At 53.1% G+C, this 15,243-nt stretch overlaps 1 protein-coding gene across 2 annotated transcripts in view; it reads right to left on the bottom strand.

Annotated features, from left to right (window-relative positions):
* LRRTM4 (leucine rich repeat transmembrane neuronal 4) overlaps positions 1–15,243 on the bottom strand; it is a 472,503-nt gene that overhangs the window by 237,546 nt on the left and 219,714 nt on the right. For both annotated transcript variants that reach the window (XM_064175477.1, XM_064175475.1), the window contains exon 4: positions 7,192–7,362. The gene's annotated coding sequence lies outside the window, so the exon portion shown is untranslated. The remainder of the gene's footprint in view (positions 1–7,191; positions 7,363–15,243) is intronic.

The following is a 15,243-nucleotide window of genomic DNA, read 5'->3' on the forward strand; positions in this document are numbered from 1 at the left end:
CATCAGGCAATGCTCCAGGCCCCTCCTCATCCTCACAGCCCTCCCTTAGACTCTCCCCAGCAGATCCCTGTCCCTCTTCACCTGGGGAGCCCAAAACTGCAGGCAGTATTCAAGATGAGGTCTCATCAGGGCAGAGTAGAGGGGCAGGAGAACCTCCCTGGCTCTGCTGGACACACTACCTAACACACCCCAAGATTCCATTTGCCTTCTTGGCCACAAGGGCACATTGCTGTGCCATGGACAACCTGTCATGGATTCAGCCTGCCTGCCATCTAGGCTCAGCCCAGCCAATAGATGCTTATTAGCTCCCTTAATAAATTGTTATTTATAGGTGTGAAGGCTGAGGAGAGCCCATTCCATCATCTGGCCTGACCCCTGCACAAAGCAGGGCACACAACTGCCATATTCTCATCAATTGATTGCTGTAATTAAGGGATTGGATCAGCTCAGCACTGTGCTTATACTCTAATAGCTTCTCTAGGTGGCCCAATACCCATCCTGCTACTGTGCTAATTAAATCTGTTTATCACTGATAAACCAGCCCTAGCAGCTCTCCTCATGAATAATCATCCTTAAAGCAAATTTAATGGTGGTCAAAGGTAGCTCTTCCCTCTGTGTGCAAACAAATCAAATCATCTGAGCTCTGTGTCAAAGCAGAGGCCAAAGGGACTCAGTTCAAACCTGTTATTCCCAAACCCAATCCAAATCAGCTCATTACCTGTGCAGGCTCCAAAGCCCAACCACAAAGGTCCTTGGCCAAGGAAGACACCATAAGATTTTCTACAACCCAAAATAGTTTGCAGTGTTTGATTTGTCCTTTGCTGTCTTTTAGAATGGGATCTCTCAATGGTGAGGATGAAAGGGCCACGGGAGGGACTCATCTACACACAGGGCTCCCAGTTCAAGAGAGATGCTGAGGTGCTGGAAGGTGTTGAGAGAAGGGCAGCAAGGCTGGGGAGGGGCCTGGAGCACAGCCCTGTGAGGAGAGGCTGAGGGAGCTGGGGGGGTGCAGCCTGCAGCAGAGGAGGCTCAGGGCAGAGCTCATTGCTGCCTGCAGCTCCCTGCAGGGAGGCTGTAGCCAGGTGGGGTTGGGCTCTGCTGCCAGGCAGCCAGCAACAGAACAAGGGGACACAGCCTCAAGCTGTGCCAGGGCAGGTCTACGCTGGATGTTGTTAGGAAGTTGTTGGCAGAGAGAGTGATTGGCATTGGAATGGGCTGCCCAGGGAGGTGGTGGAGTGGCTGTGGCTGGAGGTGTTGAAGCCAAGCCTGGCTGGGGCACTTAGTGCCATGGTCTGGTTGGTTGGGCAGGGCTGGGTGCTAGGTTGGGCTGGCTGAGCTTGGAGCTCTCTTCCAACCTGCCTGATCCTATGATTCTATGATTCTCACCCACAAGCCTCTTCCATTGGCTTCTGCCTCCATGTGTCTGTAGAACTTAGCAGAAGACTACAAGCTGGGGGAGAATTTACATCACCCCCCCTGTGTTTTCACTGAGCAGAGAGTGCTTTTCCATTCCAAAGTGAGCTGCAAAGCTCAAAGCAGGCAAAGAATTCATGATGTTAATGACAATAATTTACACTTGCATGGGAGCTTTCATCCAGGAAAATACCAGGGTAGAATATTCCATTTGCAGCCTCTCCAAGCCCGAGGTAATTTCACCTTGCTAAGTGTCTGCATTAGATTTGTCTTTGCTCTTTGGAAAGGGAAGAAATGAAGATTATTGTAGTTTGTACAGCTGAGTGTTTATTATTGAAGTAGTTTGCACTGATATTGTAGCTCTCCTCAAATCTCAGCGTGGATTTCAATCACCAGGGGAAGCCTCTCCTCAGCCACTCCTCTGCACTTGGGGGGATGTGAGATGATCACCTCCTGGGGCTGGGCTCTTTCTTAAGGGTTGGGTAGGTTTGGTTCTTTTCTATTTGAAGTCAATCCAAGCAGTTAAGTTCTTTGCTTATCTGGAAATCAGGGCTGGTTTCTGAGGTCAGATCTCACAGTGCAAGCCAGGGTCACAGAATCATAGAATCATAAAATGTCAGGGGCTGGAAGGGACCTCCAAAGCTCAGCTGGTCCAGCCCCCTGCCAGAGCAGCACCACCCAGAGCAGATCACACAGGAGCACACAGAATCACAGCATGTCAGGGGCTGGAAAGGACCTCCAAAGCTCATCTGGTCCAGCCCCCTGCCAGTGCAGCATCACCCAGAGCAGATCACACAGGAGCACACAGAATCACAGGATGTCAGGGGCTGGAAAGGACCTCCAAAGCTCAGCTGGTCCAGCCCCCTGCCAGAGCAGCATCACCCAGAGCAGATCACACAGGAACACTTCCAGATGGTTCTTCAATATCTCCAGAGAGGGAGACTCCACAGCCCCCCTGGGCAGCCTGTGCCAGGGCTCTGGCACCCTCATGGGGAAAAGAAATCTTCCTCAGGTTCACATGGAACCTTCTAGGCCTCAGCTTCCACCCACTGCCCCTTGTCCTGGCACTGGGCATCACCCAGCAGAGCCTGGCTCCAGCCTCCTGGCACTCACCCCTTGCATACTGAGAACCATTGCTGAGGTCACCTCTCAGCTCCTCCTCTCCCAGCTCCCAGCCCCAGCTCCCTCAGGCTCTGCTCCTAACAGAGCTGTTCCATTCCCTTCAGCATCTTCCTGGCTCTGTGCTGGACTCTCTCCAGCAGTTTTGTGTCTCTCTTGAACTGGGGGGCCCAGAACTGGACACAGGACTGCAGATGTGGCCTCAGCAGGGCAGAGCAGAGGGGCAGGAGAACCTCCCTCAACCTACTAACCACAGCCCTTCTAACCCACCCCAGAATGGCACTGGCCTTGCTGGCCACCAGAGCACACTGCTGCCTCATGGCCATCCTGCCAGCCACCAGCACTCCCAAGTCCTTCTCCCCTTCACTGCTCTCCAGCAGCTCAGTCCCCAACCTGTCCTGATACATAGTCCTCAACTACGAAATATTTCCTCTTTGAAGGCATCTCTCAGCTGCTCCTGGCCACAACTACAGCCCCCCACAGAAGGGCTGCTGCCAGGGGCTGCAAGCACTGGGGCAAGGGGCAGTGGTTTGAAACTAGAGCAGGGAAGGCTTGGGTTGGACATTAACAAGGAGCTCTCCGCTATGAGACACTGGAGCAGGTTGCTCAGAGAGGCTCCATCCCTGGAGACATTCAAGGTCAGGCTTGATGTGGCTCTGAGCAACCTGCTGTGGTTGAGGGTGTCCCTGCTGACTGCAGAGGGAGGGCTGAACAGGATTACCTCTGGGGATCCCTTCCAGCTCAGTGTGGTTCTGTGACAGTCCCTAAGTACTCCAAAGTGGAATTCCAGCTCTGTGTGCTCAGGCAGGTTCTCAGCACAGCACTGGGTGCTCTTTGCAAGAGCCATTTTCACATCTGAAGCACTGAAACTGCTGTGGCAGGAGGTGGCTGATTGCCACCTCAGAACCAGCTGAGCTGGGAGGAGAGGCTCAGCAGCTGGAGGCTCGCAGTGCCTGTGTCTGGCAGGGCAGCCAGGTTCTCTCGTGCCAACAGATGCCCCCAGCAATGCTAACCTGGAGATAAAGGTTCAAGAGAGACTTCAAACAAATACCACGGACACAACATTAACTAAAGCTCCTAATTACTTGCCAGAGAAGCTGATTCCTCCCTATCCCCACTTCTTCCCTTGCTTTCTTCCCACCAGTGCCCTTATTAATGGGCTGTGAAAGCTGACATTCCCAATAAGGAACAATTAAATCTGAAACTAAATGAAATGAAGTAATTCATTTACAAAATAATAACTAACTAGCATGAGGATGGTGAAAAATTATTGCAAGGCATGGGGGGGGGGGAAGAGAAAGAGTAAATTAAGCCTGACTACATTAATGTGCTTTAAATACTGCTGCTGCTCAGCAAATTAAATGGGAAGCATCCTATTAATTATCTTCCACACCAAGCAGGGAGGTGCACGTCCAGCATGACAAGTGTTACAGGGCAGGAATCCTTCCAGGCTGTCAAGGTAAGGCAGGCAGCCTTGGGCAGCCTTTCCCTGGACAAGGGATGCCAACTAACTGCGTTTCAGCTGCTGCTGCTGCTGGTAGAAGCAGCAGTGGTGGAGCCCTGCAGCCTGCCCAAGGGTTCAGCAAGGCTTGGAGGCTTTTCAGTCCAGCTAACAGCCTCACAGGCATTGCCTCAGGGTGTTGGAGCTGAGTGTAGTTAACCACATCACAGCGACTCCTCAGCCCCAGTGGAATCACAGAATCATGGCACTGTCTGGGTTGGAAAAGCTCTCCAGGACCACCCAGCCCAACCTTCAACCCAGCACCACCATGGCCACTAAACCGTACCCTAGGTGCCATGCCCCAGGTTTCCTGCACACCTCTAGGGATGAGGACTCCAGCACCTCCCTGGGCAGCCTGTGCCAGTCCCTGACCACTTTTGGTTTCTTGCACACCTCTAGGGATGAGGACTCCAGCACCTCCCTGGGCAGCCTGTGCCAGTCCCTGACCACTGTCAGCCAGCAACAGAACAAGGGGACACAGCCTGAAGCTGTGCCAGGGCAGGTCTAGGCTGGATGTGAGGAGGAAGTTGTTGTCAGAGAGAGTGATTGGCATTGGAATGGGCTGCCCAGGGAGGTGGTGGAGTGGCTGTGGCTGGAGGTGTTGAAGCCAAGCCTGGCTGGGGCACTTAGTGCCATGGTCTGGTTGGTTGGGCAGGGCTGGGTGCTAGGTTGTGCTGGCTGAGCTTGGAGCTCTCTTCCAACCTGCTGGATTCCAGGATGCAAAATCCTGTCTGCTTTTTGGGTTTGAGTTGGTTTTGTGTGGTTTTTTTTTTCTTTTTTTGCCTTCCTCTGGGCTGAGGAACATTTGAAAAGGAGATTTAGAAATGAGATTTGGATCCAGGTTGGGGGGGGGGGGGGGGGAAAAACCCCAGCATTGATTTCCTCAGCCATACTTTAAGCCTTTTCCTTTTGGAAAACAAATAACCTGAATAAACACATCAGAGAAGATTAAAACCTCATTAAAAAGCGTAAACAGAGTGCAAAGGGGGGCAAAGGGGGGGGGGGGGGAGAAACACAAAAGAAAGAAAGGAAAAGAAGACCTAGAAGCAGCCAAGAGGCCAGGCTGAATTGAATGATGCTAACAACAAAATCACTAAACAATGCTGCAAGTTCAGAGTGCTGCGAGAAGCGAAGGCAGCGAGGAGCTGGGGAGCAGAGCTGCTGTTATCTGAGGCTGGGGATGGAGATTTCTTTCCAATAATTTGATAACGTTTTAATGAATAAATTAATAACATTATCCAGGAAATGGAGTTTGGAGATAAAGTCAATTCCTTGCCAGTTCCCAAATCTAATCAGAGCAGCTCTGCTCGGGGATGGTCAGCAGTGATGGATGCGTTCGGCAGTGTTTTCCCCTGCCCACCTAGGAGGAGACACAAGTGCTGAGGCCACTCTTCTGGTCCTGCATGCAGAAGAGCTTCACTCCACAGGGCTGATGCAAGTGATGGCTCTAAGGGCTGGCAGATTGATTGTACTGAGTGAGCAGGATTGTTGCAGAGGTGCTTAAAAAGTGCTGGGGAAAACAACTCTGTCTTCTCGGGGAGTGACAGGTTCAGCTGGCTGAACACGAGCCAGCAGTGTGCCCAGGTGGCCAAGAAGGCCAACAGCATCCTGGCCTGGATCAGAGCTGGTGTGAGCAGCAGGAGCAGGGAGCTGCTCATGCCCCTGTGCTCAGCACTCCTGAGACCACACCTTGAGTACTGTGCCCAGTTTTGGTCACCACAGCACAGGAGGGACATTGAGGTGCTGGAGCAGGGGCAGAGAAGGGCAGAGAGGCTGGGGAGAGCTTTGGCAAACATGGCCTGTGAGGAGGGGCTGAGGGAGCTGGGGGTGTTGAGTCTGGAGAAGAGAAGGCTGAGAGGAGACCTTAGTGCCCTCTACAGCTACCTAAAAGGAGGTTGCAGTGAGGCTGGAGCTGGTCTCTTCTCCCCAGTTACTAATGACAGGACAAGAGGAAATGGCCTCAAGCTGCACCAGGGCAGGTTTAGGTTGGCTGCTGGGAGGAAGCTCTTTCCTGAGCAGGTGCTCAGGCACTGGCACAGGCTGCCCAGGGAGGTGCTGGAGTCACCATCCCTGGAGGTGTTTAAAGGAGAGTGGCTGTGGTGCTTGAGGCTGTGGTCTGGTGATGAAGGCTGCTGGGATGCAGGTGGGACTGGCTGACCCTGGTGGTCCTTTGCAACCACAGCGATTCCTGGTGCTGAGATGCTGTGCTGAGGGGTTTGGGTTAGCCAAGGACTTGTCAGGGTGGAACTCATGATTGGACTGGAGGAGCTTGAAGGGCTTTGCCAATCTAAGCAATTCTGTGAGCCTGTGATTCTGTAAAGGCAACTACACCAGAAAGGGAAGCATTTCTGGTTTCAGAGGAAGCAGACTTTGAGAGCAGGATGAAGCTGTGCTAATGGATGCTCAAGGCCTGAGAGATGCCCTCAAGATATTTAATTTGAGTGGGGTAAGATTGGGGAAAGGAATGCAAGAGGAGTAGAAGCTAATGAAGGACAGGGCAGGATGAGTGCAGAAAAGTGCTCCTCACTGGAGAGAGTGGTGGGGAATGGAGCTCCTCAGCTGCTCCCCTCCAGACCTGCTCTCCCTGTGCTCACAGAATCACAGAAGCAGGTTGGCAGAGAGCTCCAAGCTCAGCCAGCACAACCTAGCACCCAGCCCTGCCCAACCAACCAGACCATGGCACTAAGTGCCCCAGCCAGGCTTGGCTTCAACAACCACAGCCACTCCACCACCTCCCTGGGCAGCCCATTCCAATCCCTGCCTGTTTGCTTAAATACAGAAGGAAAAGCTTCTGCTGCTGCAATTTAAAGTGGCAGTGGATGTGAATGGGCAGCAGCAGCATGGTGCTGAGCTCGACCCCTCAGGCACCTCCAGTCTCAGTTCTGTGCCTGGTAGCTACGAGAGGCTCTGGCTGCACAAACATCCACTTGCACCTTACCCTCCTCAGGTCATGACACTGAACCAGCCTTTCAAAAGCAATTCAATGTCTTCTCATTTTCATCAGCCTGTGGTGACTCCAATCTGTTTGACTCCCTTTGTCTCTCCCTGTTGAAGCCAGAGTGGCTGCTAAACCTCTTGTCATGTGCCCTGCAAGCACGGATCAGCTGTGGCTGTGCTGTGTGCGAGCTCACTCCAAATGTTCAGCTGTGGGGAATTACCTTGTTTCTTTTCTGGTGGTTGCTGAGGGGAGGCAGAAACTCCTTAGGGTGTTTTCAAGATGAGAGAGTCTATCTGGCTGAGCTCCTGCCCCTTCTGCCTGCTGCTCTTCTTCTGGACTTCAAACAACAGTGGAAAACCCAAACCTTTCTTTATTAGCAGCAACCAGGACCCTGGGAAAGAACAGAGAGTTAAGGAAAGATACCAACACCCTCCTCTAAATACAAATATCACATCAGCTGCACATCAGCTGTGCAGCAAAAGCTCTTACTGACAGTTCAGCTGCCACCCAGGCTCACAGAGAGCCCAGGAGGTGCATGGACACTGCACAGTGCCATGCTGCTGGGGCAGCAGTCAGCACAGGATGTTAGGGGTTGGAAGGGACCCAAAGAGATCAACCAGTCCAACCCCCCTACCATTCATTAAATGCCTTCAGGTAGTCTTGTTTCATGATGCAAACAACAGTACGCAGCTGGTGGGTTCAGATGTGTTGTGTAATTCAGAGCTGTGCCCTGCAGGCTGAGGAGAGCTTCACCTAAGCAGTATTTCTTCGAAGGCTTGGATCACAGATTCACAGAATGGGTTGGGTTGGAAGGGACCTTAAAAATCAGCCAGTTCCAACTCCCTCCCTCTTAGACCCCATCCAACCTGGCCTTGAACACCTCCAGGGAGGGGACACCCCCAGCCTGCCTGGGTAATCTGTGCCACTGTCTCCCCACCCTCACTGTCAAGTCCACTCTAACTCCCTTCTTCCCCTTCCTTCCTCCCTGCTCCTACTCCTGAACACCTCCAGGGAGGGGACACCCCCAGCCTGCCTGGGTAATCTGTGCCACTGTCTCCCCACCCTCACTGTCAAGAATTTCTCTCTCCACTCTAACTCCCTTCTTCCCCTTCCTTCCTCCCTGCTCCTGAACCCACAGCCCAGCCTGGGCACACAGCCTCCCTGGGCAACCTCTGCCACTGTCTCCCCACCCTCACTGTCAAGAATTTCTCTCTCCACTCTTAACTCCCTTCTTCCCCTTCCTTCCTCCCCGCTCCAGCTCTTCCACTGACCTCACTCATGGTATCTAAGTGGTTGCAAGCTTGGAGTAAAACCTTGACCCTGTTCAAGCTGATGAGAGTTTTGTCATTGGCTGCAGCAGGATTTAATGTCTAATGATCATTAAAGCATCAGGCTCGACTCCTGCTGAGAAAAACACTTCTTACCCCTGCTGGCTCCATGTCAGTGACCTTCCCTCCTGTCCTCAGAACCTCAGCATCCACAAACACAACAGCAGGAAAGCATCAGCTGAGGGCAGCTGGGAAATAGAACTGATCCTCCAGTGGGTGCCCAAGTGTTTGCCTTTCCTTATCAAGCCCATAATGGCAGTGCAGTGATGGCAGCCTGGTGATAGCAGCCCTGGTGACCTTGCTCAGTGCCAAAGAGGTGAAGGCTGCACATTCTCTTTGGGAACATAATGATGCAGCTAATTACAGCACTTGACTTTGGCCCTTCCCTTCCCTGGGGTCCGGGGGAGGTTGGGATGCTCAGCACGTAAAGGTCGAAAGGCTCTCGGGTTGTGATTGGTAATTGCTGCTAAGAGTAGCATAAATGCAGCCTCGTTGTGGATCATTTAACTCATTGCTTAACTCCTGTGTCACTCCTCCTGCTGTGGGACCCTCCTCCCCAGCTCCTCTGACCTGCCTGCACATGAGCCAGCAGTGTGCCCAGGTGGCCAAGAGAGCCAGTGGCATCCTGGCCTGCATCAGCAATGGTGTGGCCAGCAGGAGCAGGGAGCTCATTCTGCCCCTGTACTCTGCACTGGTTAGACCTCACCTTGAGTGCTGTGTCCAGTTCTGGGCCCCCCAGTTTAGGAGGGACATTGAGATGCTTGAGTGTGTCCAGAGAAGGGCAACGAGGCTGGGGAGAGGCCTTGAGCACAGCCCTACGAGGAGAGGCTGAGGGAGCTGGGATTGGTTAGCCTGGAGAAGAGGAGGCTCAGGGCAGACCTCATTGCTGTCTACAACTACCTGAGGGGAGGTTGTGGCCAGGAGGAGGTTGCTCTCTTCTCTCAGGTGGCCAGCACCAGAACAAGAGGACACAGCCTCAGGCTACGCCAGGGGAGATTTAGGCTGGAGGTGAGGAGAAAGTTCTTCCCTGAGAGAGTCATTGGACACTGGAATGGGCTGCCCGGGGAGGTGGTGGAGTCGCCGTCCCTGGAGCTGTTCAAGGCAGGACTGGACGTGGCACTTGGTGCCATGGTCTGGCCTTGAGCTCTGTGCTAAAGGGTTGGACTTGATGATCTGTGAGGTCTCTTCCAGCCTTGGTGACACTGTGATACTGTGACACTGTGAGACTGTGACACTGTGGTACTGTGACATGGATGCTCTCCTCCCCTCGACCTCACACCGCTGCTCTTGGAAGCCAAACACGGTTTGCATCCTTGCCCCACCCTGGGCAGCTCTTCCACCCCAGGCTGTCTAATTGCTCTGCCTTCAGAATGCAGCAAGCTCCCTCACAGGCCAGGTCAGCTCTGAGCCTTGATTCAGTCTGATTCATTTCAATTTGCATAATCTCCTCAGCCCTCTATATTTCATTCAGACACCAAAGATTTAGCTTAGTTACAGCCTTGTGTCATTTATCATTTACTTGTCCTCTTGCAGGGTTTGATTTAATCCCTTTGGTTGACTTTAAAAGGCTGATTTCTTATCCACACACTGCTTTATTCCATTGTGATTTCCAAACCTTTCTATTTTCTGTCTGGATCTTCCACACTGTGATATTTATTTCATACCTACAGATAAACCATCTCTATCCTCTAGGATCTTAAAGGAAGCACCAATCCCACAAGCACTGCCTGGGCCAGGAGGCTGTGCAGGGACATCCCTGTGCTGCTGGTGCTCTTCTGAGGATGCCTCATTGGAGGTGTCCCTTGCTTGGAATGAGGATTTATATTGTCTGACCCTGTCACTGAGCAGGTAGTCCTTAGGACAAGGAGCAGTGGGTGTAAGTTGCAGCAAAAGAGGTTCTGCCTCAACACAAAGGGCAACTTCTTGTCTGGAAGGGTCCCAGAGCCCTGGCACAGGCTGCCCAGAGAGGTTGTGGAGTCTCCTTCTGTGGAGCCTTTCCAGGCCTGTCTGGATGTGATGTGTTCCTCTGTGCTCTGTGTTAGATAGGATTGTCCTGCTGGGGCAGGGGGCTTGGACTGGATGATCTCCTTGGGTCCCTTCCAAAACCTAGCATCCTGTGAGCTGTGAGCCTGTGACCAGAGGCAAGCTGAGGTCAGCTGAATGAGGTTTAACAAGGCCAAGGGCTGGGTCCTGCACTTGGGTCACAATAACCCAAAGAAGACTCCAGGCTGGGAGCAAAGTGGCTGGGAACTGCCTGGAGGAAAAGGCCCTGGGGGGGTTGGTTGACAGCAGCTGAAGGTGAGCCAGAGCATGTCCAGGAGGCCAAGAAGGGCACCAGCAGCCTGGCCTGGATCAGCAATGGTGTGGGAAGCAGCAGCAGGGCAGGGATTGTTGCTTTGGACTTAGCACTGGTGAGGACACAGCTTGTGCTCTGGCTTCACTTTTGGGACACTGCGGGACTGGAGCAGGTCCAGAGAAGGGCAACAAAGCTGGGGAAGGGTCTGGAGAACAGAGCTGGGGAGGAGCAGCTGAGGGAGCTGGGAGAAGAGGAGACTGAGGGCAGACCTCATTGCTCTCTGCAGCTCCCTGGCAGGAGGGCAAATGCCAAAGAATGAACAATCCTTCTCCTGAAACCTCTCTCCAGCTCCTCTGGAACAGAAGCTGAGCAGCCTGAGGAGGTGAAGGTGGGCTCCAGACAGTGATGGCTCTATCAGCTCCCATCTCTGCTCTGAGTGAGGCTGCCCTCAGGGCTCTGTCCAGCCCCACACTCTCTTCTATTTATGTCTGTGCTGCTGTTTAGTAGTTCCTCTGCACAGGGCTACATTAAAAGCCATGGAAATGATCTCTTTATGGTCTGTGGAGGTTTGTGATTCACAGCCTTTGTAGGCAGTTATGAGGATTCAAAGTGTCCTCTTTTCTACCTCCTATTCAAAGATCTCTGGAGCTTGGGCTTTAATAATATATTGTCAGATGGCAATGGAATCACAAGAGACTCAGTGACACTAAAGGAGAAGGAGGGAGAGAAAGGAAAGTACCTTCACAGCACTCCTCCATAATTCCTTTTTAAATCACAGCACCAAAGATGCCTGCCCTGTGCTACAGCAGCTCACAGAGTGCCTCTCCTGCTCTGACAGCTCAATCCCTGCTCACTCACACCGACCCAGCCCATCCTCTGCTGTAACCCAGCAGGGCTGGGAGGAGCAGCAGCCTGGCTGGCACGGATGGGGGAATGGAGGGCAGCTTATTCCTGCCTTCAGAGAAAGAGTGAAAGGCTTCTGCAGTAGGGGAGGGGATGAGGGAGGTTCATCTGCGCCTGTGCTCAGCACTGCTCAGGACACCCCTGGAGTGCTGTGTCCAGTTCTGGGCTCCTCCATTGCAGAGAGATGTTGAGGTGCTGGAAGGTGTCCAGAGCAGGGCAGCAAGGCTGGGGAGGGGCCTGGAGCACAGCCCTGTGAGGAGAGGCTGAGGGAGCTGGGGGGGTGCAGCCTGCAGCAGAGGAGGCTCAGGGCAGAGCTCATTGCTGCCTGCAGCTGCCTGCAGGGAGGCTGTAGCCAGCTGGGGTTGGGCTCTGCTGCCTAGTATCAGGTGATAGAAGGTGAGGCAATCATAGAATCCTAGAATCAAGCAGGCTGGAAGAGAGCTCCAAGCTCAGCCAGCCCAACCTAGCACCCAGCCCTGCCCAACCAACCAGACCATGGCACTAAGTGCCCCAGCCAGGCTTGGCTGCAACACCTCCAGCCACAGCCACTCCACCACCTCCCTGGGCAGCCCATTCCAATGCCAATCACTCTCTCTACCAACACCTCCCAGAGGACTCCCAGCAGCAGAAGTTGCCATTCCTGAGCCTCCTCCAAACAAGTCCTCAGCTCTGCTCCAAAGCACCACGCCAGAAGCTGAGCAGTGCTGCTGACAGCCTCCTGCAGCCTCTTTCACCTGGCAAGCCCTGTCCAGCTCCCACAATTCATTTTCTCTCCACCTAATTTACAATCCTCTTCCACCAGCATCCTACCTCAGCCCTCTTTAATATGCACCAGAATTATTGTGTTTGATAGGCATCAATTCCAGATCTGTTCCTACACAACCTTGAATGCCTTCCTGGCAGTAGATCACTTCATCAGCTCAGCTTAACTAGAGCTGCTTGCTCATTTTTTTTATGGCCCCCATAAAAAGCCAGGAATGGAACACTTCGATTTTTCTAGCAGTAATTTTTATTACTTTTAGCCTTTTTTTCCCCCCTCCCTCTTTCTCTTTTTCTTTTAGGTACTTGTCAGGGAGCTCCAGCACTGGTTCCAGAGTCTATTTTTTTCCTTGAGCTCTGCATTATACTTTTATTTCAATTTATTTTAGGCAGAATCTACAGCATACATCTAAATAATACCTAAGGGTAGCTCAAATGAGTGTGTTATGGCTGTAATTAGGATGGGATATAAACTGGTTCCATCCTCCCCAGCTCTGGGTGTATTTCAGTTGCCTGTCTCTAGTCACACAGTCACTTCCAAGCCAAGGCTTTGCAAGGATAACTCATGTTGGGAGTTTTTAAGGCTGCACATAAAATCATATTGCAACACATGAAAGGGGAAAATGAATTTACTGCTCTTTTTTTTTTTTTTCCTTTATTTTATGGGTTTGGTTTAATTTTTAGCTTTTTTTCTGGAGTTTTCCCTGGAGTCTGTTCATAGAATCACAGAATCAGTCAGGGTTGGAAGGGACCACAAGGAGCAGCCAGTGCCAACCCCCCTGCCATGGCCAGGGACACCCTACCCTAGAGCAGGCTGCACACAGCCTCAGCCAGCCTGGCCTCAAACACCTCCAGCCATGGGGCCTCAACTCCCTCGCTGGGCAACCCCTGCCAGCCTCTCACCACTGGGATGCTCCTCCCCAGCTCCCACAGCCACCCAGAGTTCTGCTTCAGGAAGAGGCTGCTGAGCAGCTGTGGCACAGCAGAGGCAGGAGCAGCACCGTGGGATGCTCTCCCAGCATGTTTGTGCTTTGGGATCAGTGCAAGGGCTGCAGGCTGGGCTGGAGTGCAGAGAAGGGCAGAGAGGCTGGGGAGAGCTCTGGCAAACATGGCCTGTGAGGAGGGGCTGAGGGAGCTGGGGGTGTTGAGTCTGCAGAAGAGGAGGCTGAGAGGGGACCTTAGTGCCCTCTACAGCTACCTAAAAGGAGGTTGCAGTGAGGCTGGAGCTGGTCTCTTCTCCCCAGTTACTAATGACAGGACAAGAGGAAATGGCCTCAAGCTGCACCAGGGCAGGTTTAGGTTGGCTGTTGGGAGGAAGCTCTTTCCTGTGCAGGTGCTCAGGCACTGGCACAGGCTGCCCAGGGGGGTGCTGGAGTCACCATCCCTGGAGGTGTTTAGAGGAGAGTGGCTGTGGTGCTTGAGGCTGTGGTCTGGTGATGAAGGCTGCTGGGATGCAGGTTGGACTGGCTGACCCTGGTGGTCCTTTGCAACCACAGCGATTCCTGGTGCTGAGATGCTGTGCTGAGGGGTTTGGGTTAGCCAAGGACTTGTCAGGGTGGAACTGATGATTGGACTCCAGGATCTTGAAGGGCTTTTCCAGTTTAAGCAATCCTGTGACTCTGAGAGCTCAGTTTACATCCCTCCCTCCTGTGTAGTGCAGAATCTGCCACCACAGAGAAGCTGTGAGCTGCTTTGGCACTCAGGCAGCCTGCTGCAGCAGCAGCCAAACCAGGGTGTATTGCACCAGCTGGGAGCTTGGTGCCTCACTTCAAATACACAGAATCCAGGAATGGTTTGGGTTGGAAAAGCCCTCCAAGGCCTTCCAGTCCAACATCATCCCAACCTCACCATGGCCACTAAACCCTGTCCCCAGGTGCCACAGCCACAGGTTTCTTGAACACCTCCAGGGATGAGGACTCCATCACCTCCCTGGGCAGCCTGTGCTGATCCCTGATCACTCTTGCAGCAAAGAATTGTTTTCCTCATCTCCAACCTAAAACCTCTCCTGGAGCTACTTGAAGTGGAATAATAGGAAAAAGAAGTGGAAAGAGCAACAGCCTCAGCAGGATGAATCTTTAAAATAGTCCTGGTAGAAACAGTTTCATGTGAAAAGAAGCAAAGCAGTCTCCTGAGGGCTGTGCTTGAGGTCACAGCACAAGGCAGAGCAGCACCTGGAGCAGGGCAGACTTGTGGAAGCTCATTGGACCCAGGGGCTGCTGAAGGGAAGAAAGACAGAGGCTGTGAGCTGAGCAGCCCTGAGAGCCTGACCTTGAGAGAGGCAGCACAGGGCACAGAGAAGCAGCCAGAATGGCCAGCAGGACAGGGGAGCTTCTTCTGCCCCTGTGCTCAGCACTGCTCAGGCCACCCCTGGAGTGCTGTGTCCAGTTCTGGGCTCTGGAATTGCAGAGAGATGTTGAGGTACTGGAAGGTGTTGAGAGAAGGGCAGCAAGGCTGGGGAGGGGCCTGGAGCACAGCCCTGTGAGGAGAGGCTGAGGGAGCTGGGGGGGTGCAGCCTGCAGCAGAGGAGGCTCAGGGCAGAGCTCATTGCTGCCTGCAGCTGCCTGCAGGGAGGCTGTAGCCAGGTGGGGTTGGGCTCTGCTGCCAGGCAGCCAGCAACAGAACAAGGGCACACAGCCTCAGGTTGTCCCAGGGGAGGCTGAGGCTGGATGTGAGGAGGAAGTTGTTGTCAGAGAGAGTGATTGGCATTGGAATGGGCTGCCCAGGGAGGTGGTGGAGTGGCTGTGCCTGGAGGTGTTGAAGCCAAGCCTGGCTGGGGCACTTAGTGCCATGGCCTGGTTGGTTGGGCAGGGCTGGGTGCTGGATTGTGCTGGCTGAGCTTGGAGCTCTCTGTGATTCTATGACTTGATTCTATGATTCCATGAATGGAAAAACAATTCCTTTCAGAGCAAACAGTTGGAACTCTGCTGCCTGCTCCTGTCCTGGGCAGTAGTTTGGGGTTCTTTGGGGATGGAACAATCTTACAGGA

This window comes from Pogoniulus pusillus, chromosome 42 (genome assembly GCF_015220805.1).
Source record: "Pogoniulus pusillus isolate bPogPus1 chromosome 42, bPogPus1.pri, whole genome shotgun sequence".
NCBI lineage: Eukaryota > Metazoa > Chordata > Aves > Piciformes > Lybiidae > Pogoniulus > Pogoniulus pusillus.